General features: G+C 38.8%; 1 protein-coding gene across 3 annotated transcripts in view; it reads left to right on the top strand.

Moving 5' to 3' along the window:
- Nucleotides 1-25061, top strand: part of RAP1A (RAP1A, member of RAS oncogene family) — an 86906-nt gene that overhangs the window by 38280 nt on the left and 23565 nt on the right. Inside the window, exons 1-2 of one of the 3 annotated variants that reach the window (XM_083361102.1) lie at nt 13110-13803; nt 15871-15941. The gene's annotated coding sequence lies outside the window, so the exon portion shown is untranslated. Of the gene's footprint in view, nt 1-13109; nt 13804-14629; nt 14648-15870; nt 15942-25061 lie in introns of those variants that run through there. The other 2 variants (XM_083361101.1, XM_083361100.1) reach the window with 2 other exon arrangements.

Raw genomic sequence — 25061 nt, 5'->3', positions numbered from 1 at the left:
TCAATCTGACCAAGTCAATGCATATTGCATTATTTTAAATATAACTGGACTGAGGATTTGTGTTTATGTGTCATGCTTTGATTAAATTGTTCAAGAGGTGCATTGCTCAATACTGGTGCCAGTTGTTGATTTAAATGATATTAAGTAAATAAGGATATTAATTTCCTTTTGTGCGGCTGCCAATCTGCTTCTCCCTTCACCGAAGATTTTAAGCTCTGCTTAATCTTGCATCTGTTTTTCATGACAGCTTTACTACCACCTTCATCTACCCTCCTGCTGTCTTTTTGGGCAAATTACACCACCTTAACTCAGCCTTCCACAGCCTGGGTGCCCTCCAGATCCATAGATTCCAGTATTTTCCAGCTTACATAACTATTGCTGAGAATTCTGGGAGCTGAAGTCCACACAAATTCCCTGGTTACAGAAGGCCAAGGAAATGATGTTTTAATTTTTCCATACATGCTGACTCTTGCCAGTATTTCCACATTTACGCTACTCCAGTTGAAGTCTGGCTCTTGGTGCCACCAGTTCTTTTGCTGTTCCAGTAGCAATTGCTCTGTCTCTCTGCCATTGGTCTTGCACTTCCCATGCCCTTTATGGTAAGCAAAAGGCCACATTGCTAAAATGTATATAGATTAAAATAGTGGATAATTATCTATGCAACATCTACATTGAAAAAGATTATTCATATATTATCATTATTGGGGTTGGTCAGTTGTTACGGCATTCAATTATAACCCATTTTTTGAAGCCTAGAAGCAATAACAGCTGAAAATAAAAGTTAATGATAGCTTGAGGTCAGTAGCTGATGTCCCTTCTGATTATAATTTTTTAAGCCAGAGGGGATGGTAATGGTTGCCTAATGTGACCTCTTACATAGCAGTATGGACTATCAAAACGGACAGTGCTCACTGTTGAATCTTCAGTTCCAGTAATTGAAATGCAGCCTTTTATCCAGAGCAGTCAGTCATGTGCCAGCCTCTGTCTCTTCACCCAGGAGTTACTTTGATCCTTGAATCTCAATGGGTATAGAATGAACCTGAAATCTTTTAATCCTCAACAGTCTGTTCCTCTTTATGGCTTTACTCTCAGCTCATCTGTGCATAAGCCAGTATTACAGGGAAGTTACTGAATTCTTGCTGTTTACTGATTCTAGAACAGTTGCATGTCTTATCTTAGCAATGTCAATTTTTTTCTTTCTTCCTTTTTCTTTAAAAAAAAAAAGACTGCAGGTCTTGATTTCATTTTTGGTCAGTTGAATGTGTGGCTTCTAAGGACAGTATGTTTAAATATATTGAGAAATAATGCTTACTCTCATTTCTGTTTCTTAAATCTGGAGGAGTGTAGCAAAAATGAAACAGCTTTCCATTCTGTTTCTGAATATTGTCAGATTTCAGTTGGGGTTTTGGTAGATAATACTTCAAGCAGAATATAGATTTTTTTAAAAGAAAAAGCTAAATAGAACAATTGAGAGCTTTGTGTTTCTCTGACTGATAGGTAGGCAATCTGATGCCTATGAAGCACTGATGTGTTTGTGAGCACTTACCTTACTTCCTGCTAGATTCTCTGTATCACCTGACTTAATTTTTTACTGTACTATTTTAATGAAAAATTTAAAATTGACCTGTTAGTCCAGAAACACGGCTGATACGTTCTATGTTTACCTACATCACAGACATATGCTACACATATGATTTCTTTTCATATTTGTGGCAAATATTATCCAACAACCTCCATATTAATTGAGTGATTCTGACTGATATCATTTATTTCTTTATCTCTAATACTGTACATTCAGGCCTGGGGAAGTCTTCTGTGGTCTCCTGAGAGTCACTGTTTGTTCTGTGTGGATTATCTTATCTGGATAATACTAAGAAGAATGGAAAGGCTTATTCATGAGTTGTGGTATGAGCCATTTCTTTTGATTCTGATTGAATCTTGCTGTTTTTGCATTTGCTTCTTTTGTATTTGCGTATGACTTACTGTTACTGGGTATAATCTTGCTGACTAGATCTTTTGTAGTTCTACTTTGGGATTAGGGGTTTCTGTGAACAAAAAAAATAAAATAAAAAGTAAACTATAGACCTTTCCACTTAGACTTTCCATTTTTTTTAACCTGTATTGTTTTGCATTTATAATCAGCCTTATCAATAAAAAGGAAGAAATCTTGTAAGTTTGAAAAGCATACATTCTTTTATTATCCTTTAAATTATAGATTCGATCCCATGGACTTTTTTATTCTGTTCTTGCTTTTAAACTTTGGAACTAGGGCTCAGAAATTGCTCAGGAGAGTATAGTTGCTAAAATAAAGAAATTAAATGCCTCATAAATAGAGTGTCACTATAGAGCTGCATTGAAAATTCTCATTTTTCTGTTTTTTTTTCTCCTTGAATTTTCTTTTGAAAGCTGTTGAACTGTTGAATTTCAGACTCCCACCTGCATCCTGAAAATTTTTGACAAACTTTTAACTTCACTGCTATAAAACAGGTAGAGAAATTCTGGTGCAATAATTGTAGGAGGAAAGACATAATAGTTTGTTGTTGTTGTTAGCTGCGAAGTCGTGTCCGACCCATCACGACCCTATGGACAACGTTCCTCCAGGCCTTCCTGTCCTCTACCATCTTCTGGAGTCCATTTAAGCTCACTCCTACTGCTTCAGTGACTCCATCCAGCCACCTCATTCTCTGTCGTCCCCTTCTTCTATTGCCCTCAATCTTTCCCAGCATTAGGCTCTTCTCCAATGAGTCCTTCCTTCTCATTAGGTGTCCAAAGTATTTGAGTTTTAGCTTCAGGATCTGGCCTTCTAAAGAGCAGTCAGGGTTGATCTCCTCTAGGACTGACCTGTTTGATCGCCTTGCAGTCCAAGGGACTCCTGCGAGTCTTCTCCAGCACCATAGTATAGTTTAGGGTAGCACAAAGTCAGAAAGAGTACATCTGATGAAATGAGCTGCATCTCAAGAAAGCTTATGACTGCTGATAACATTTATTAGTTAGAAAAAGTGATTTGATACAATTATGTATTTACTCTGAACAGTTTTCTAAAACAGATTTAAAATCATGGTTATACATTTTTTGTATTTCCCAGATTGCATCAATCAGCTTCCCACATGTTGCTACAAAATGTGTGATAAGGGATTGAATTTTGAATTTTTGGATGGTTCTTGGCAATTACAGTACCATAATTGCTTATCTTGAGTGTAGTATTGTGAGTTGCCTGATGAACTTATATCACTTAACAACTTGTATCTGTAGAAGGCCAATGGTATGAAATGAGAGAATTATTATACTGCCACTACAAGGGGCTTCTCAGTTGAGATAAATAAGAGATAATAGTTTGTACAAGAAGATAAATTCTGAGGGACGAGAGCAATGATTGAAGAATTCTTTTCCTTTCAAAATATTGCAAATGCATTATGAACGAACTCAACTTTTATTTGATGTAAGGCATTCATGGAAAGTTACAGAGGGTAGATATAATTCTTTTGCATCTTCCCCTTGCGAAAGAGGAATTGCCCCAGACAGCTGATTGGATTTCATGTTTGAGAAATGATTCTGAGCTCTGACTTTCTGCAGTGTGGTATGATTAGACTTTGTCTCACCACGTCTCATGGAACGATTGCATGAAATCTATTTCCACTAAACAGAATTATATTTCACCACCAGGAACAAAATAGCAATATTGGTCTTTCTCACTGTTAAATTATTTTGATGTTGAGGCTGGAAATGTCCCTAATAGATCACTGTTGCGATTAAATTCAGTAAATATGCTTCAGTTGACAGGAGAAAAATAGTTGAGCTCATGGCTTGTTTAGTGTGGGTTGCTATAGGCTCTGACTCAATCCCATGGTTTTTAATATCTATGTGAGAAGAGGTCATCACTGAGGTATTTTTACTACATTTACACTCTTCAGTTATACATCACAATATCAGACTGGGGTGGAGATGCTGGCTAGGTGCCTTGAAGCTGTAAGGGGCTAGATTGGTCGAAATGATTTCAAATTTATGAGAGTGCTGGGTACACAGGAATACCACAAAATGGACAGTCCTCTCATATTCAAGAAGGCAATAAAATAAAAGAAGAAAAGTAATTAAAATGTTTTCTCAGAATGTTGCCATGCTGACAAAATAAATTAAAATAGTTGGGTCTTTTTCTCTGGCCCACCAACCAACAAAGGTTGTTGACCTCTGACTTAGATTGTCTATAAATCAGGCCAATGAGGTCTTCAGAGTTACAGAGTAAGCATACTTTACGGTCTTGTTTGTAATTTGTCCAGCAGCATCCATATATCCACTCTGTGTGTTTGTCAAAATTGGAAGGATGGTAGTTGCAGCAGTGGATTGAAGCCCTGACCTTTTTGTACGTGTATGGATGTCACATGCATGTACAAAGGGGAGGGGTTTGATTCTGCAAATTCCCACGTCTGTTTTGACCCCTCTTCCTGTGGACATTGGTGCCGTGGTGAGTAATATTACCTATTTTGATGCGTTCCTAGTATGCAAAACAGTATCTCCCAAGATCTGAAAGACTGTTATGTAAAAGACCGGGTAGAATGGTTGAGTTTTCCCCCCCCAGAAAACAGGTTAAAAAACAATGGATTTATATTACAAGGAAGCAGATTTTGTATGGATACCAGTATAGCAATCTGATGAGTGGGGACTAGTGGGCTCCCTCCCCTTCAGTGGAGGTGTTTAAATAGAGGTTAACTTTCATCAAATGATGCTGTAGTGGATTCCTGCCACTGGTAGAGATGATGTCTTTGGACTTAATTCAGAGTCTTATACTTATGCTTCTGTCCCTGACCAGGTAATGTCAGCACAGTTTAACATTAGCCAACAAAGGATACGGTATATTAATGTCTCTTCAAGTTTTAATCTTATGTACCTAAAATGAGCAAAATTTGTTTCTAGTTTTAAAACTCCTTTGAGGGTTTTTTTTATAGGCATACCACAAATAGTCTTTATTGAAGCAGATATTTTATAAAGGGGCTCTTTGGAAGTATTTAACTCTAAATCAGGAAGGTGATGAAATACTGCCAGGGTTTTCTTTTCTGACTCACCCTAATAATTACTGGGTACTGGGGGCTGGCTTTTACAATAGTACTTGTTTTGCCTTATCTTGGGTACATTTGGGAACTAATTGTAGAAGTAGCTTTCTATTCAATCTTGAGCTATTCTGGTTGACTGCTTAAACATTTATATATAACCTGGAATGATGAATCAAACAAGGTTTCTACAAGGTTTCTATGTTGACCTGTCCTTAATAGCTAATGAGCATCCATTCTTGGATAATATCTTCTTGTGCCACTAATCCTCAGTGTTTAGCAGGCTGGTGAACACAACCACCCACATCTGGCTTCTTCCAAATAGAGTGAACTGAAACTTCTGTTTCTTTCTTTTAACAATGTTTTCTGGAAATGAGTGTCCCTCTGATCTCAACAGATCTCAAGAAGGAGAGGCTAGGAAAAACTGGGTAAAAGTACAGTATCAGTCATATACCGTATATACTTGAGTATAAGCCGAATTTTTCAGCCCACTTTTTGGGCTGAAAAATTCCACTTCGGCTTATACTCCAGTCAACAAAAAACCTTACCGAGGACTTGTGCGCGGCCGAGGCTTTGGTGCTTCCGGGATCGTGTGCACCTCTCCCAAGCCACCGCCGTCCGGAGACCTGCCGAAGTTTGGGGAGGTTTGGGGAGGTTTCGGCACCTCCCCAAACCTCCCCAAACGTCGGCAGGTCTCCGGACGGCGGCGGCTTGGGAGAGGTGCGCGCGATCCTGGAAGCACCGAAGCCTCGGCCGCGCGCAAGTCCTCGGTAAGCTCCGGGCAGTCACTTGCTTCGCGTCTCCTGAGGGAAGGGGGGGCGACTGGAGCGGGCGTGTTTCCTCGCCTGCTGGGCGCCGCGATTTGCCCGGGGAACGCGCGGGCCCCGAATGGCAGCGTGGAGCGAGGAAGTGGACAGCCAGGGCTTCCCCGAGAGCCCCGGCCACACAGGGTATTCCTGTGTATTCAGGCTTGCAAAATGGCGGATCGAGCCTCTGCTGGCGGCAGAGGCTTGCAGAGCGCGGATCCAGCCTCCGGCGGCGGCGGAGGCTTGCAGAGCGCGGATCCAGCCTCCGCCGGCGGCGGAGACTTGCAGAACGGCGGATCGGCTTATACTCGAGTCAATAACTTTTTCCAGTTTTTGGGGGTGAAATTGGGGGTCTCGGCTTATACTCGAGTCGGCTTATACTCAAGTATATACGGTATTTCTGTCATGACTCTCCATCATGTTGGTGATAAAGTCAGAATTGAATTATGGGTTTGCAGGTCAAGATTTTAAAGTACAGTAGTTTCACTGGAGGCTGTATCAGTTGAGGGAGAATTTATGTGAGTCTGTAGCTGGATCACATTTACCATATGTATAAAATAGATAAAAAATATTTTGGACCATAACAAACCAAAGATAAATTGTGATTTTTTTCGGCTTGTAGAATTTCATTATTTTTCTTCTGAGGAACAAAAAGTAGAAAAACATGTTTATATTGTGTCTGATATTGTAGAAAGTTGGTGCTAGTCGTTCTCTGCAGACCTAGATGAGTGTGTCCTTTCTAATAAGAATAGCGCAATTCAGAGAGTTCTTCCCTCTTTTTTTGCATTCTGCTTGCTGAATTGGTTTCGTGGCAGCTAATTTTTTTAAAAAAGACCCTATTTTATAAACTACATGAGGAGCTATAGTGTGTTTTACAAATCTGAGAAATATATAAATGGAATAATTGCAATCTGGAATAGGTGAACTATTAAACTGGAAGAAGTGATAGGTTTTGTAATTGTTGGAGAGCTTCTTTTTAAAAGATCAAATAGCTGGATAATATAGACTGATCTCAGCCAAGCTTTGTTTTTTCTCTTGATAGAGTTAGGGAGGGGCACTCTCATTTTTTTGCCTTGCACTGAGTACAGCATGACCTCATGCTTGCACATATGTTAACTGATTTTGCCACTGCCCCTTTCTTGTTTGTGTTTCTGCATAATTAGCCCGAATCTCAGGGCCTGATTTCTGAGAATCTCTTTACTTGCACAAGTGTTGATCATCACCGACTGATTAATCTTTTTTTTACTTACTCCAGCCACGATCACTGCCTTGTTGATCTGCAAGTCCTGATCCTCCTCCTAACAGATAGATATACACATGCATGCACCCTACACCTTCTTTGTTTGCTGTTTTTAAGCACATTGAAGTTGTGACTGTCATCACAGGATGCCTTTACTTCCTTTCATCTTTGCTCCCTTTCTTTTTTAAAAATAATCTTTTAAAATAATGCCATAAAGAACTCCAAGCCCTGTGAAACATAGAACTGCATAAAGCAAAGTGACAGGATGGCAGAAGAGAACGGAAGCTGGTTATAAAAGCACTGCTTATAAAAGCACAATTCAGGAAGGCCTCTAGTTACCCTTGAGCTGAGCAAATTCCTCTAAGCTAAGAGGGCCTTTTGATGAGGACATTATAAAGTAATTGATAATTGAGTGTGCTCTTTAACTTACCCCTTGTGCATTGTTTTTGCTAACTGATCATAATTAACCTTGAAATTTGAACTCCAATTTAACAGCCATACAATTTCATTTGTTTGTTTCTTTGGATAAGAAGTGTGAGTAGCATTTTTCTTAATGAAAAGTATCTTATTGGCCAACTATCTGAGTGTACTTTTCCCTTATCCCTTCCAAATGTTCTGTACTACTTGAGGCTGGCCAAATTCTTTAAATATGGGACTGACCATTTCCTTTGCACTAAACATTCTGTATCCGGGAAATCCCTATTCAGAAAATAAGCCTGTAGGCAGGAATACAACACAGTGTGTAGAAGGCCAGGGCTACATGTGCTAACCCACCCCTTGACCTTGGGCATTTGTTATGAAGATCTGAATTTTTTAGTGCATTTAGCAGACAGTATTTAGAAGCTTCCCTGAAATGTGGAATTCTGTATTAGCAGAGGTTGCAATTGAGAGGTATTGTCTACTTAAGTTAAATTACTCTTTTCCCCCCCAAACACACATACACAGAAACACACAAATCTCTAATATTTCTCACTAAACAAAATGCTTAGAAAATAATCTAAATTTATGGGGTTTTGTTTGCATATATCTCTGCCTCCGGTTTGAGGGCCTCATGCAATCAGTTTGAACACCTAAGTAAGATTAGTGGTCATAAGGTCATTAAGTGGGAATTATTTAGTGATGATAATATTTAAAAACAAATGCGCAAACAGTGGAACTGGCCGAAATCTCTGTGATGCTTAAAACATCTTCTCTAGAAACAGATTCTGCTGCAATTGTGAAAAGCCTTTTCACGATGATCCGATGTAGTTTTGAATATGTTTCCTTTAATTTTAAAACACAGACACTTTTTAAAATAAAAATATGTGGGTGAGGTTCAAAAACAGAAGGGAGTGGTATTAGTACTGCTGTTTTTTTAAGTGATGTCCATAGTTTTTGGAAAAAATCTGTTTTTACATCTGAACAAAACACATCCTAATGAAATTTTCTAGTTGGATCAAGCAATCTCTAATTATTAGATGATGCTTATAAATTGCTGAGTTCAAGATTATATAAATGCATGGCATTATTTTAATGTGATGGTAAATCCAGATGTAAGGTTCAACCCATACAAAGTTACATATGAATTGTTTCTGCATTGTACATTGTTCAAGTACTCAGTTTTCTGACTTAATTCTCAATTTAATTTTAACCATTAAAGGATGGAGAATAATTACACTTTATATAAAAACCAGAAAGAGCAGCAATATATAACAAAACTCTGAATTTCATGTAGACAAGGGTCTTAAACCAAATAAAGTAAACTATACCCTACTCTGCTCATTGCCAACATACATTTATGAAAGTTTACAAATTTGTTGTTTTAAATGTTTCCATAAACATTATTCAACAAATGAAAATCCTAGCATTATTTTACCAGCAGCAGAGTAGATGCACCTGAAACTTTTGGACATTATGTTGTTGATCTGATATATCCCTTTGCACAAATTAAAGATTAAAAGTTATAACTTGGGCTATTATTCCATCCACATTTACTTAGAAGTAAATCTTATTGAATTAAATTGGGACTTGCCATGATTCTCACTTGAAAAATGTATGTAAACAGTAGGGAAGCTGGTAAAACCTGAATATCTACCTGCAAAAGAGAGCTGGCAAAATTGGAAACAAATTCTGCATCACTTAAAAAGACTTGTGATAATGGCCCTGCACAGACACAAAACTGGGGCTAAATAGGCGATTGATTATTTAAAGAGCACCAGTTATAGGTTTCCCAAAACATAGTGCACTTAAACTAAGGAACTGATCAAACAAATTTTGTTAGTGAAAATAAAGAAATGTCATAAACAATAAACAATTAATATTCTAAGTTAGGGTCTGTTTTCAGCTCACCCTTTTTCCATTTGTGGTGCAATTACAAAGAATTAACAACACAGTTTCTCACAAAGTTGAGGTAGAAATTACACAGACTTAACTTTCTGTATTCAAATAGGCAGAGCATATTGTAAAATGTATTAAAATAATAAGAGCCTTAGCATAATTCGCTTGGTTAGTGAAAGGAGTGGCATGGCTTATACCACCCAGCTCACGTAGGTTTCTCTGCTTCATGTTGCTCTTTTATAGCCTTCATGAAGGGTGCTTTCAGTTTCTCTGCTGGAAGCTAACACTACCCACAAATGGCTTCAATTGATTTTTGGAATAGCCTTGATTTTGGTGTAGGGTAGAAAAAATAGTTTCTTAAATTTTCCATAAGAAATCTGTTGAGGTAGCTGCAGAAAATTAACCTGTAGAAGAATCCACAAACAATATTCTTGCACAGTCCTTTGTAGATAATATTCAGATAAATATTTGCAGGCTAATCTTGTTTAATAAATTTTCTGCAGTTTTGCAGAGTTGTTCCCAGATAATACAAGAAACAGAGAATTTTATTATATTTAAAGGCATGCGAATATTTAATAATAATAAGAAGAAGAAGAAGAAGAAAAAGAAAAAGAAAAAGAAGAAAAAGAAAAAGAAAAAGAAAAAGAAAAAGAGAAGAAGAAGAAGAAGAAGAAGAAGAAGAAGAAGAAGAAGAAGAAGAAGAAGAAGTAGTTGGAAGGGACCTTGGAGGTCATCTAGTCCAACCCCCTGCTCAGGCAGGAAACCCTATACCATTTCAGGCAAATGGCTGTCCAGTCTCTTCTTAAAAACTTCCAGTGTTGGAGGATTCACCGCTTCTGGAGGCAGGTTGTTCCACTGGTTAATTGTTCTAACTGTCAGGAAGTTTCTCCTTAGTTCTAGGTTGCTTCTCTCCTTGACTAGTTTCCATCCATTGCTTCTTGTCCTGCTTTCAGGTGCTTTGGAGAATAGCTTGATTCCCTCTTCTTTGTGGCAGCCCCTGAGATATTGGAACACTGCTATCATGTCACCCCTCACCCTTCTCTTCATTAAACTACACATACCCAATTCCAGCAACCGTTCCCTATATGTTTTAGACTCCAGTCCCCCAATCATCTTTGTTGCTCTTTTCTGTACCCTTTCTAGAGTCTCAACATCTTTTTTTACATCGTGGTGACCAAAACTGGATGCAGTATTCCAGGTGTTGTCTTACCAAAGCATTGTAAAGTGGTATTAGTACTTCACTTGATCTTGATTCTATCCCTCTGTTAATGCAGCCTAGCACTGTGTTGGCTTTTTTGGCAGCTGCAGCACACTGCTGGCTCATATTTAAGTGATTGTCCACTAGGACTCCGAGATCTCTCTCACAGTTACTACTGTTGAGCAAGGTACCAACTATACTATACCTGTGCATTTGATTTTTCCTGCCTAAATGTAGTACTTTTTTCATCATTGAATTTCATTTTGTTAGATAGCGCCCATTTCTTTAAAAAAACAAAGTCAAGCTGGTCCTTCCTGGAAATCAAGGAAAGATTAAAGAAATGATGCTTCCGGTGGAAGGAAATGAAGGAAATTGAGGGCTTTTTATCAAGAGCTGTTTGATTAGAGGAAAAAGTTAAGTATCAGCAAGTAGAGGCATCCCCCACTTTGGGCCCAGAATAACTAAATAGCAGAGGAGGAGCTGGCAATCTATTAGGCATTAATCTTGGAATGATGCGTAGGCGGAAAGAATAGTAGCTGTTTCCCCTTAATTCTCAATTCTTTTACTGACTATTGTTTACCAGTGTCTTTAAAGGGAAAGCTGATCTGCTATACTTTTACTATGATAAAATAGCAACATAAAAAGGATGTATCCTTTACAAAGTGACATTAATAGTTAAATGTATCTGTGCTTCATTTTTTTCCAAGCATAATGAAATGTTTAGGAAGCAATATTGAAAAACAATATGGATGTTGGTTAGGAAAGTTTGGGAGTTGAAGTCTACACATCTTACAGTGGTGGCAGTTGAAAAACACTGATCTAGACCAGGCCAGCATAAAATGTGAACCGTGGAGTGTATGCGCTCTCTCTCCAGGCAGTCTTCTGCAGCATGCCTGCATTTTTTTTAAGTAATCACTTATTCACTACCACCAAATGTTGAAGGGATGATACTCTGGACTCCAGTTCACCAGTTTTGCTTTCAGAAAGTTCACAATCTGATACTTTACACAGATCAAGTATTTGTCTTCTGGGAAAAGAAAAACTGCCAAGTGACCAAGAAACCTAATATCTGACCATGAAGTCTCCGGGTCAGGGTGGGTGGGAAATAAATTTGTTTAGTGTGAGTTGATCAGATGAACTGCATCTCCTTTGCTGTTATCAGTGACTTAAAAGTTGTTGTAGGTTCTGCAAGAAAACACAACTGAAAAAAGTATATTTTTTAAAAAAAAAAACTTTGCATGCTGCACAATGCTAGGGCTTGTATGCTGGAAATTCTTACATGCTGTATTTCACCTGCCAGCCTAGTTGTTATAAATGTTGTAAAATGTGAGAAGTATGGGTTAAAAATACATTTTATTTTAAAGTTTTTTTACTTTTGCAGATTTTATGAGGATTTCCCTGAGATTATTTCAAGGGTTCCTCCAGGATTAAAAATTGGGAAAGTTTGGTCTACAGTACACCACTAAGTAGAGTTCCAGTATTTCGTGTGGTGTCTGTTGCCTGGCTTGGCCTATGTCAAAAGGTTGACACTACTGGGTTGAGTAGGTTGGATGTTTTGTGCTCAAGTGGATTGCTTCTTTGCAGGAAGTGAGTTAGATACAGTGGGTGCCCTCTTAAGCCACTTCCAATACTGTTCTAGAGGATTTCCCAAATTTTCACAGTAGATTTTCATGGATGAAGAATAAATGAATAGTTAAATCCAGGACTGTTATGAAGTAGATCTTTGTGAACTGGAGAGTTTGGAAGACAAAGCAAACTGATAACTTAGTTTTGTTAATTATTAGATTTATTTATTTATTTATTTAGATATGACATTAGTAGATAGCTAGATTATTACTCTGACCTTGATGGCAACTGTTAAAATACAATGAGCCAAACTAGATGCAATAACAGTAGGTCCATATTGTGATTATGAATTCGGATAAAGGAGATGCCAGTTAGGATGTATGGAAAATAATTCTGGAAGAAAAGTATTTTTTGGGATGTCCTCTCGTTTCACACCAAATTTGCCCCACCTGTTACTTTACCAGAAGCACACTTTTTCAACAATCTTTATCAAATTTCTATGCAAGTATTTTGGAGCATTGGGGGAAAATATTACAGTATATATTTTCTATAAATGCAGAAGTGGAGAACTGAGGTATAAAAGGACAAATGCCATTCATTTGTCTAGTTAAAATGTTCTTTTCTACACTGATATCTGAAATCTATAAGAAAAAGAATGCATGGATGCTTAATAGTTTTAAACTGAAGGCTGCTTTATTTCAGTCGTAAAAATGCTGGATTGAATTTGGTCTTTTGGTTGCATGTCTGTCTGTGATGCAGAATAAAACAGCTTGCTTCCCTCTCCCACATTTCTACTTTTGTAGAGAATAAGAGGCTTGCTGATGCTGTACTATGCAGCTGTTTCATACCTTAATCAATTGCTAGGACAAACATTTGTTACATATTATATACCTGAAGTGAATGAATGGTTCATTGTGCTAAACTGGCATGCATTGCTGGAATAACTTAGCAGAATGAAAGCAAAGTATTTAAGTGAGGTGCCATGCTTTTATGAAGCACTTGTTTTACCAAATAAAGGATAAGGAGACTGAATGGAACAGGGAGTGGACACCATCCTTGCTCCCTAAGTTGGTTGCTTACTCATTGACAATGAGCACTCTGGGTGTTTGACCTTGTATTAGCTTTGTGATCCCAGCTGGAAAAGATTATAACTATCCTTGTCATAGTGGTACCCTTTCCCTATTCAAAGGTTGTCTTAATACTACCACTTATGTTGAAGGAAAGCATAATCTCTCCATCATTTTTCATTGTCCTTCTCTAATCCAGGCCAAAAGAATGGTATATTTTGTAAATCAAAAAATGCATAACCAGAGTTTTGCGCAGACTTTGTGCCTAAACATTCAGATAATCTGCATTCCCAGGCAGTACCTTTTTGAAGTGCCATATTCAATCCTCGGAATAGCCCAATGAAGAATCCAAACAATATGTTCTAAAGAATGATTTCTAGCCTTGCCGATTGCCCAAGGTCAAGCCAGCTGGTCTGTGGCTACTTAAGACAAAGTCTACTCAAGATGAACTCTCTCTTCAGTAACCTTGTCCTTGAACGACTCCTTTGGGCCTGAAGCCAGGTCTCTCACAGTTCCTCTAATGGGCTGTCATCTCTGAATGGAGACATTCTGTTCTGCTTTTCAGGCTGTGAGTAAAACTTACTAATTTTAGCTCATAAGCAGTTCTGTGATATTGTGGAGTAAAGAATGCAGAAATATTAGTTGTCTCACAAGTTGGCACAGCAAAGTAGAATGTGTGGCATTTGAAATGAGGAGAATCTCTTTGGAAATAAGGCAAAAGGGGATATCTTTGCCTAAATTCAGTGTGCAGGTCTTCAGAACTAAAATAGAAGACTGAAGGGTAAAAGTATTTAAAAGCAGATCTCCTTATATGGGGAGCAATGTAAGTGTATATTTGTGTTACTGACACTCTCTTAACTAGTGTTTAGTATTGCCAAAAAGTGAGATATAGAGGATTCATTTTAAGAACTTATGAACAAGCTTCCTTTCTTTGTTTCTGATGAAATGCTAAATGTAATACCCACCTTTATCTGGACAGAATTGATCCAGTTACACCAGCAAGATCTCAAGTTAATGTGCATCTATTCTAATTGATTCCAATAACATTACTAGCAGTTTTATGTCAGTTGTGTCCATTATTACTAAGATATGTTTCCTGTGGTTTCCCACTGAGAATCTTCTGCCACCTTCTGCCTGAGGAGAAAAACTGCTAGCAAATTACAGGAAGTTTGTTAGGGCTGCACATGTATTTTGTAAAGTTCTTGAAATCATCAGGAATATTTTATGAAGTACCTCTCTTTAAATGTTAATGTCAGAGGATCATCAGTTGGAACCTTGACAGTTAAAGCAGCTGCATCTTTTTCAGATTCCTGTATCTGCTTCAGAAGTTGCCCCAGCTGTGTCCATTTGTGTCCCAACTAAGCAACTGTGTATGAACATGCATGTGGAAACAGCCAGTTACATTTTCCAAAGTAATCCTTTTGAGTCTGTAAAATAACATTCTTTAATGATTTGCTCCGATTATGCATTGCATGCTTTTGAACAATCTGTTTTATAGGGAAAATTTTTGAAGAGATAGAATTTGCATAATAGGAACAACTTGGAGACTTCTACACTTCAACAGAAAAAACTGAGTAGTTTGTATTTTGTGTAAAAAGCATACTTCTGTTTGAAATGCAATTTAAATGTAAATTACTGGTGGTGGTATGGATGTGGTCTTTCAAGAAAATACCACTTCTTAAAATACTTTAAAGGTAGATTTCTTAGAAAATTTATACAAACATGCCAAACAATTCATGCATAGATTTTACCTGTTTTTGGCATTAGGTATCCAGCAGAATGTGATGGTTATATGACATGATGTCCTGTTTAGCAACCAGCATGATATAAGAATGCAATAGTGGGAAGAGAGAGGATTCTGTAGACAGGATCAAATTGTTTTAGGCTGACTTTGCCATTACTTTGCCTCATAATTCAGAGAAATGTAATGCATTTGGAGGAAGCAAAACAAAACTTTTCATTCTGGAATTTGTATACCATTTTATTGGCTGGATAATATCAAATATGTGGCTGTTCTAAAAGTAGTAATTTATGTTCAGATTTACTTTTTATTCGAGTTACACAATCATATTGCTCTTTGAAATCTTACTTCAATAATATGATTTCCAATTTCCAAATAGATGTTTTGGGTCAACTCCCAGTGACTACATGGGAGATTCCTCTAATGTACATTCATGTAATTTTCTTGGCAACAATTTGAAAGTGGTTTGCTGTTGCTCTACCTGTTCTGTTCACAAGTTCTCAATCTAGCGTTCAACTGTGATAATTCTTGGTGGTCTTCCATTCAAGTACTAACCAAGTCCGAGCTTGTTTTATTTTTCAGAATTACCCATAATCTACTAGATGCTCCCATCTAGTGAGGCACTAAATGTATGGTCATTTTTAATTTTCTATTGCCTAAATTCAGTTACCTGAGATTGCATATATTTTGTATTGTGACATATACTGTATCTTTATTGATCCATAGAATGGGAAGGCTAAAGAGTGTGAGGGTTTTTTGAATGAGTATCTGCAGTCACAATCCTTAAAGCAACCATTGAAATTGCTTGAAATGTGCACTTTCCAGTACATGTAAATGTAAGTTTTATGTTAATATTTACATTTTTGAAAATGATTCAATTTTTTTTCTTTTCAGTCCCTTAACGGGAGTTTGGGAAGACCTCTAGCAGGTGCTGTTCATACGGATGAGAGATCTTATATGCCAAGGTTTGAACTATTTGTTATATTTGCATTTTTTGCTTATACTGAGGCAGATTCTTGATTCATCTACACATGTCACAGTAGTTCTGTCCATTATCTTATTCATAATTGTGACAGGCTTTCAGACATTTTTTCCCCCTTAATCTATCTAGAAATACCAGGAATAAACTAGGACTATTTGCATTCAAAAATATGCCGTCCCATTGTGTAATGTTCCTTCTCTAGTCCAGTGGTATCAATTGTGCCTGGCAGTAGCCCTGGTTGGGTCAGCCAAAGATCTTTCCTGAGTCTAGTACCAGAAAATGTCTAACTATAAATGCCTAGGTTTTGATCTGGATGTGTATATATGAAACTGTCCTTGAACTCTTATCACTTCTGAGGAATTGGCAAATATTCTCTGATTAAAATTTAAGAATTAAACAAACTGAATTTTGTTTGCAGAATAAGTCTTACTCATATCCCATTCCATTGGTTCTTGCCTTAAATGAATATATCTTGTAGGTAATAAAAAGGTTCTACTAGCTCTATGCAAGTTGTTGCAACTTGGGATATTTTAGCAGACTATTATATTTTACTAAAATGCTATCTGTCAAGCTCCAGAGAAAACAGGAGATCCAGGCAGCCCAAATGGATACAAAGATTTATTGCAAGCTCAAGCTCTCTACAAGAATCAGAATTACTAACTACCAAAGGAAATTGGCGGTAGTTAAGGGAAGAAGGAATTCAAGGTGGGCTGGTCTTAGATCTCTTGTGGGTGCACGAAGGGACTTATGACTGATGACACATTTGATCCCTTCGTCAGGCTCAGCCTGGTCATCTCCTACACTATAGAGAGTTGCTGAGAAATAAGACCATAGATAGATAAGACCATCTGATCAGGGTACTGCTGTTTATAAAACTATATTCTTTAAACAAAAATATCTGAACATTTTGTTTCAGTATTAGAACTTTTCTGAGTTGCTTTTGAATGTTCGACCATGGAAGTAATTTAGGTCAAAAGAACTAGTATTATTGCTTTAGCAGAGCCTAATTAATGGAATTCCTTCTAAAGGAAAATAGATTAGATCTGCTTCTGATAACTTGTAGCTGTCCAACAAAACATTTTGATTCCACCTGGATTTTCATGGTTCAGGTTTTCAAATTAAATCTGCTTGGAGATGGTGGTGGCATATTTTGTTTTGCAGTTTATTTTGGGGACCCCTGAGGATGACAGTATCTATAAGTCAATAGAATATCTTCCTACTGTAAATATGAAATGTTCATGCATTCATGAATTCCCCAGTACAACCTGCCTCCAGAAGTTGTGAATGCTCCAATATTGGAAGAATTTAAGAAGAGACTGGACAACCGTCTGTATGAAGTGATATAGGGTTTCCTGCCTGAGCATGGGGTTGGACTAAGAACTCCAAGGTCCCTTCCAACTATTGCTACTACTACTGCTACTATTATTATTTTCATTGAAATGTCAAAATCTTTGAAATTTTCTAGACTGCTGTACACTCACCATGCTCACTTCTGTATGTATAGTAATACTGATCATATTTATAATCTAATTATTCCCAGTCCTTGTTTTTTTATTTAATTTGAATGGACAGCTTCAATGTGGTTGTAAATGTAAATTACATGTAAATGTAAATTATCAGTAAAATAATTATTCAAGATATACTAAAACCACAAAACATAATGTAAATCCTTAATTAACAGTAGTCAAGCAATACATGATTGTATATTGTGTTACTGACCATATTAATTTTTAAGCCCTAAATTAAACAATATAGTAATAAAATACAAATCAAGCTTCCTTTTGATTAATATACAGTATACCTGAAGCTTCAGTATAAGGTGTAGTACAGAGGTCCCCAACCTTTTGGGCCCTAGGGACTGGTTTCGTGGAGAGAGGTTTTTCTGTGGACCGGAGGGTGCGTGGTTTTGTGTGCTACCTGCATCTCATGGATGGGGCTTTGCTTGTTTGTGCGGAGTGGTGGTTGGAATGCCGCAGACCAGTACTGGTCCATGGACTGGGGGTTGGGGACTCCTGCTCTAGTAGTATGCCTTTAAACAGCCGCTTAAACAATCACTTGTTGATTTATTTAATAAAAAACAAGCACCTTATCGCCCAAATAGATAATTCAGTGAACTTTCTAAAGACATGTGGAGTTAACACAATTGTGTTGAAACTGAGTATGGAGATTTTGTTATATCAAAATGAGTTTTAGTATAATAATGTGTTATACTTTTACTGGTCTTTCTATCCTGAACATTCATGTTGCATGTTGCTGCATTTAGCAAGAGTATTAAATCCATTTGTTGGTCCTCATCAGAAAGTATCACATTATTTAAGCTAAGCAGTAAATCATCTTCTATTTGAAGGGTCCTTGGTGCTCTCTCAGCTTGGTTGTTTTCTTGCAGACATTTCATTACCCAAACTAGATAACATTATCAGTGCTAGGTTTGCAAGAAAATAAGCAAGCTTAGAGAGCACCAAGGACCCCTCATTCCAACCCTGAGCTACAAATATTCTCATTTATTAATATCATCTTCTGTTTATTAGGATTTTTGAGTTGTAAACAGTATTGTTTTATGGGTTGTATAGTTCATCCAAAATAAATCTGGCATCTGCCTTCCAATCAAAATTTATTGTACACAAGACAACCTGTGACCCATTAGGTCATCATTTCAGAGATATTTCCTAACCTAAACAAACAGAATAACTATCGGTGGGCAAAAAAAATTGTGTCAAGTTCCCCGTTGAGTTTCATTGTGGGAAGCTGGCAGGGCCCATCAGAAATTCCTTCCTTCCTTCCTTCTTTCTTTCCTTTCTTCCTTCCTTCCTTCCTTCCTCCCTTCCTTCCTTCCTTCCTTCCTTCCTTCCTTCCTTCCTTCTTTCCTTCCTCTAAAATAATGTAGTCCTTTTATATGTATATTGGTTACAATGTAGCACAAGTCTCCAAAAACCTGCTATTTAGAATGTTTTTATGCCATTGGTTCAGTTTCAGAAAAGGCACTTTGTTGTTTTGCTATTCTTGCTTACTTTTTTCTGTCTTTCAGTTGCCAAGCCCTTTGACCTTTTGTTCACATAACTGTAGTATTTCCTGTTTAGATAGATATATATATACAGATTTTATGGGAACTATTCTGAACTTTATGAGAGATAACGAGGTGCAGATTCGGTAGCATGGCTTTTCCCAAATGTGCTGTTTTCAAGTATATAATGTTATCAAGGAAAGGAAATCCCAAACATGCTCTGTTCAAATCAAGCAACAACTGGGTTTTATTGACTCCTTATAATCCCATCTAAGATCCCAGAGGCAAAATGACACTGTTTTTGTTTTGTTTTCCTATCTGACTTGGTACAAGTTATTGGGTGTTCTGGCTTTGTAGGACAAAGCAATGTGCGTTCATTCACTAGATGTTTCTCACTAATCTGACTAGCTCTGCTAGGGTTGGGTGGATGAAAAAGCCTTTGCATTCTTCTTTAAGGTAAAATAATAAAGAAGAAAGCCAAGCTTATAGAACTTAAGAACACTTCCAAGATAAGTGAGTTCATGCTGTGAAATTCTTCTGGCAGGCTCCTGGCAGTTCTGCTAAAATGTTATTGGGATGGGGGAGAGCTTGATCATTTTTCACCTGCTCTTTTAATTATGTTTGTCATGTCTGCCAAAAGCGGTATAGCAATTACCTAATTAAGCTTCCCAACGTGGCTGTGAGGAAATGAGACCAGGTGGAATTATTCCACTTATAGGGAAACCTGAATCAAGAACTGCAAGTCAGTGATAAAAAGGTGTCTCTCACATGAAAGGAAAGTTTAGGTGTTTGGGGGAAGAATTTATGTAGGATCTACCTTGGTATTTTGTTGTTTCTTTTATACTCCAATCCCTCTTAAATAAAAGAGATTATAAAATACTATTTTTATTGTAAGTTGTTATGCCACTGATTCTGGTAGACTCTGGGCAGCTTACAAAATATAAATAAGCAGTTAAAATATTTACAAACACAAAATGCTGATTTTATAATTGATCCTGCATTTAACAGCTTAGTGGGCAAGACACAAATATTGAATATCCAACTCAAATCTATGCTGACATTTAATTTTTTTTAGCAAGACTCAGGTTAAGACAGAGTTGTGATAAGAGACTTCTGTTCTGTACTGTATAACTACCAGCTGTTGAAATTCTTCCTAAGTTTCAAAAACATTTTTTATCCAATGTAGAGTTCATGGAGGATGGCTGGCTAATAAAAAACATAATTTGTTTGAATTCTATATTTGACATCATTCCATCATTAACTCTCAGCAATATTATGTCTGGAAATGCCTTTAGGGAGTAAGGCTTTTTTAAAGTGTTTGTCACTTTTTATTTCCATGAATAGGTTTTGTTGCATAGTAATAAAACTTGGATTTAAACTCTATTCATGGATTTTTTTTTCAGGCTTGCAAAGCAATAAAATCATACCTAATAGCCGAACACTTTTCAATTTGCTTCGGCATTGTCTTTTTTTAAAACAACTCAAGATCAGATTCCATTAATAATTGCATGACACACTTTCACCCAAGTTATTTTACTGGCTAGGAATGGGCTTCCTAATGTCCTGGTACACCACAATGTCATATTAGACAGACAGCTATTCAGAAGATTCTTTTGCAAGCCATTCTTTCAAGAAGAACCAATGTAGTCATTGTTTAGAACTTCAGTGCTCTTTCCATAGCTGCCAGCCACAGAATAATAGGCAGAACAGTTGACTTGATGCCTGCACAAGCAAAGAATTGTTATCTTCTGTATGACCCACTAACTAAATGACACAAATACAAAAACCAGTGAAACATTTGAAGAATTGCATTTTCTGACCATTATCCGTCTATATGCCTCTGTGTGCAACTCAGAGAATCTGCTACCACAAATTAGTTTTGACCAATTACATATGGTATTAAATTTGCCTCACTTTTCCCATGTGTGGAGATCTAATCCCTAACCCAGGGGTGTCAAACTCGCAATGTCACGTGACATGTCAATGACATATTGTGACTTTTTTGCCATTGCCAGCAGTGGGGTGCGTGCGGTTTCACTATGATGCATCCAGCCTGTGGGCCGGCAGTTTGACACCCCTGCCCTAACCCCTTTCCTGTGGCATTCCTCAAGGTTCTGTTCTCTCCCCACTCCTATTTAGCATCAACATGAAACTGCTGGTGAAGCCCTTTGTCAGGCCCCATCAATACACTAATGACACCTAGCTCTGTCCTAAGTAGATCAAGTGATTTATCCATGTTCTTAGTATCTGGAGGCTGTGGTAATCTGGGATGAACCAGCTTCAGCTCAACTGAAGCTAAACCAAGCGACTATCTTGTTTCTTTCAGTGCCGATGATTCTCATCAGTTGTTGGAACCCAGGTACAGGGAATGACACTTATGTCATTTTTGTAGTCATTCTATTTTGTTGGCCTCCAGGGCTTTGCAATTCTTTTGAAAAAGGTGCTTTGCATTGCACTTATGAAGCGCTTCCTTTATAATTCAGTTCATTAAAACAGCTGCCTTTATTCAGAGCTGGATGATTGTTTTGCAAGTTGTTCTTACAGAGGGCATAGGAATGGTCTTGAAGAATAAGAAGAGCTTCTACTAAGGCAAAGGATCAGTCAAGTGGGACTTGAATTCTTTCCAAGAAACTAGTTTGAGAATTCAAATGAAGATAAAAGTGCAAGATTTTGTCACTATAGCTGATCTAATAAAAGTAGACCTATAGTTTAGTCTCCTTCAGAGGACTGACAGTTCCTAACTGATTCCACATATGTATGTATGTACAGCAACTTTGCTTTGTGTGTGCCCCAGCAGATGCATGTACAGCCAGCCAAGAGACGCCAATGAAGTAGCTACATGAATGTGAGAAAAGACAGAACTGCTTTCATATTTCAAAGAGTGGTATTCAGATATTCTCCCCTATGTTGGAAAGTACTTTACAGGATTTACATAGTCCTATTGGATATTGTGGGACTAGAATGCTAGACTATATAGCTCTTTAGGTTGATCAGGAGAGTCTATTTTAGCCAGTGTTTTTAGCAAAGTTGGATTATAGTGTCTCTGATGAGGCTTTTGCTGTTTCTGAATCCTTACTTGGGAGGGCTGAAGAGATAATTAGTAAATGATGTCATGACTTGGCTGGGATCAGTTGGGGCAGCGAAGGCTGGTTTATAATATAAACACTTTTAAAATGTTTATCATAGGTTTTGCTATTTTCCATATTTGTCAAGTAATCTTGAAGAGAATGAAAGGTTTTCTGGTATAGCATAGTAACTAGAGAGATTTCCATAAAAAGGCACAGAGAATGCTTTGAGGAGCAGAAAGATTTCTGAGTTGGCAGTGGCAAGTGAGGCTTGACCTTGTACAGAGAAAAAAATGTCTTAAATCATTCCCTGTTGGGGATATGAAAACAATCCTAGTTGCTTGCAACTCGCTACTATAATTTTATTGCTCAATGGCACATACTTCTGTGCAACTGAGGGTGAAAATCATAAATTATGTAGGTGAATATTAATGCATTTGAAAGTAAAATGTTAAGGTCTTGGAGGTCTAGCTGTTTTACTCATTTCTACAACATTTTAATGTGCCAGAGCTGTATTCATACTATTTAACTTCAAATACTAGAGAATATAATATCTCTGTATAAATGCCTAGAAATTTTAGGAAAAAACATATATAATTTGTTTTTATCATAGTTATATATTGCTTTTTAATCTGAAGTCTGTTCAAATCTATAAGGAGCTCCACCTTGCTGCATGTACCTCTGATTTTTTTTTTAAATCCAGTGGTCTTTCAGTGTTCTTACTCACATAGAAACCAGTGTCCAGGTAGGTTTTGACAAATGTCAACCCTGTACAGATGGGTATCTGTTGAACCAGCAACATCATCAGAGATGTGAAGTGTATTATATCTGTAAACAGTTTTAATATATATACGTTAACAAGTTAACCGGTTATACGATGAGGGAAAACAAATCTGACAGGAGAACACGCGGGAACTTTGACAGCTGTCAAAGTTCCCCGCACGGCGCAGGCGCAACCACTGACAGCTCGCGGCTGTCAAAACACCGAGCCATGCGGAAGCCTGAACTGTCAAGAACAGACGACGCGGATTGGTCCGGATAGACGCGGCGCCAAAATGAACGTTCCTGATTGGCCCTCACTGACAGCTGCCGGCTATAAAAGCCGGGCGAGTTATTCTGTTTTTGCCTTGCTCTAAATAAACCTTTAGTTAAGTAGCCTGTCGTCCCGAGTGGTCCTTCGGCTACTTCACTGGCGACGAGGATGGGATTGCTCCTGAGCTGAAGTCACGGCTGAGGAAGAGAGTTCCCGGCCAGAGCTGTCACTGGAAGTTTTAACTTCCAACGGAGCGAGACCTAGGACCGGACGATATGGCAAACTTCGGACGTGTGAGGGAATTCGATACCCGCCATCCCGAGAGATGGCAATCACACCTGGGGCAAGTCGAGGGATTTCTCCTCGTCAGCAAAATCACCGAAGACAGAGCAAAGGCCGCCGCTCTTCTATACATCAGCGGACCTCCAGTATACGACGCTGCCGTCGGGCTGTTTAGCCCGGTACCCATCACCGAGGTCTCCTACGCGGACCTGGTAGACCAACTTAATAAGCATTATATGCCGGCCCGCTCAGAACTGTACTGGCGGGTACAATTCGCCCAGAAGAAACAACGACCAGACGAGCCCGCAAACGATTTCATCGCCGGGGTCAGACACGCCGCGCGGAACTGCCGTTTCCCCGACCTAGAAGACCGCATCAGAGACCAGGTGGTGATCGGGTTGAGGGACGAACGTCTACAGAAGAAGCTGACATCCAAAACCGACATGAGCCTGGCAGAATTGACCCGAGAAATCATGGCCTACGAGTATAACCACAAGAAGAAATCGACTACCACGACCCCAGAGAGCCCAGCGACCGTATACCAAGAGAGCGCAACGCTCAGCGACAGCGACGAGTCGGTGGACTTCACTGACGGGGAAGCCCTTCAGCGCAGAATGGAACGCAGACAACAGAGAAGATGCGACACATCGGATCGGCGAAGAACCAGGAACCCCCCTCCGCCACCGCCGCGTTACGAGCAACGGGCCGCCTGCGCCAGCTGCGGGGTTAATCATGCCCGAGGAAGCTGCCGGTTCAGAAACGCTAAGTGCCACAATTGCGGGAAGACCGGCCACATCAAACCGGTGTGCCGCAGCCGGGGCCGCGACAACGTCAATGATGTGGAGGCCAATTCCCCAGGTAGGCCAGCTACCCGGGCCAACAGAGAAAAAACGCCAGGGGCCCTAGTAGAAACAATTGACAGGGTAAACAGCCTAAGCTCAAAGGTGAGGATCAGGGTAAAAATTCAGAGAGTGCCCTGCCTCATGGAGGTGGATTCCGGGTCAGCAGTCTCCTTAATTTCATTTGAAACGTATCAGGAGATCTGCCAACAAAGCAAGGGAAAAATTCCTCTGAGGCAAACCCAGGTCCACCTAGCAGATTTCCAAAAAACCCCTATTCCTCTGGAAGGGAGGGCTAAGGTTGCAGTGGAGTACAAAAAATTCAAGGGTCCCTTGGAAGTTCTAGTGACGCCAGGGAACCGCACCAACCTGATAGGGCTAAACTGGTTCGGCCCTCTAGGGATCGCCATAACGGGGGTAAATACAGTCCAATCACCCAGCCTCGAAGCCATGTGCAACAAGTATGCAGACGTCTTCGATGGCACGCTAGGAAAATACACCGGTCCCCCGATCTCTTTACAGTTAAACCCAGAAATCCAACCCATAAAGATAAGAGCTAGGAGAGTACCCTTTGCCCTTAAAGAAAAAATAGAAAATGAACTAGAACGCCTCGTAGGTCTCGGGGTGCTCGAACCTACGGAGGGGGGAAGCTGGGAGACCCCAATAGTCACCCCTGTTAAATTATGCGCGGACTATAAGGCGACCCTCAACCTAGCTCTCAGTCCCCATGCTTACCCGGTGCCAGCGGTAAGGGACGTATTTGCTTCCATCCGCTCCGGCGCCATTTTTGCTAAACTTGATCTTACGCAGGCGTATTTGCAACTGCCTGTCACAAATGACACCGCGGAAGCCCAGACAATTGTCACCCACCACGGTGCCTTTA

Source organism: Vipera ursinii, assembly GCF_947247035.1.
Source record: "Vipera ursinii genome assembly, chromosome: 3".
Taxonomy (NCBI): Eukaryota; Metazoa; Chordata; class Lepidosauria; order Squamata; family Viperidae; genus Vipera; species Vipera ursinii.
Note: the sequence above shows the minus strand (reverse complement) of the source record. Positions and strands in the feature narration are given on the sequence as shown.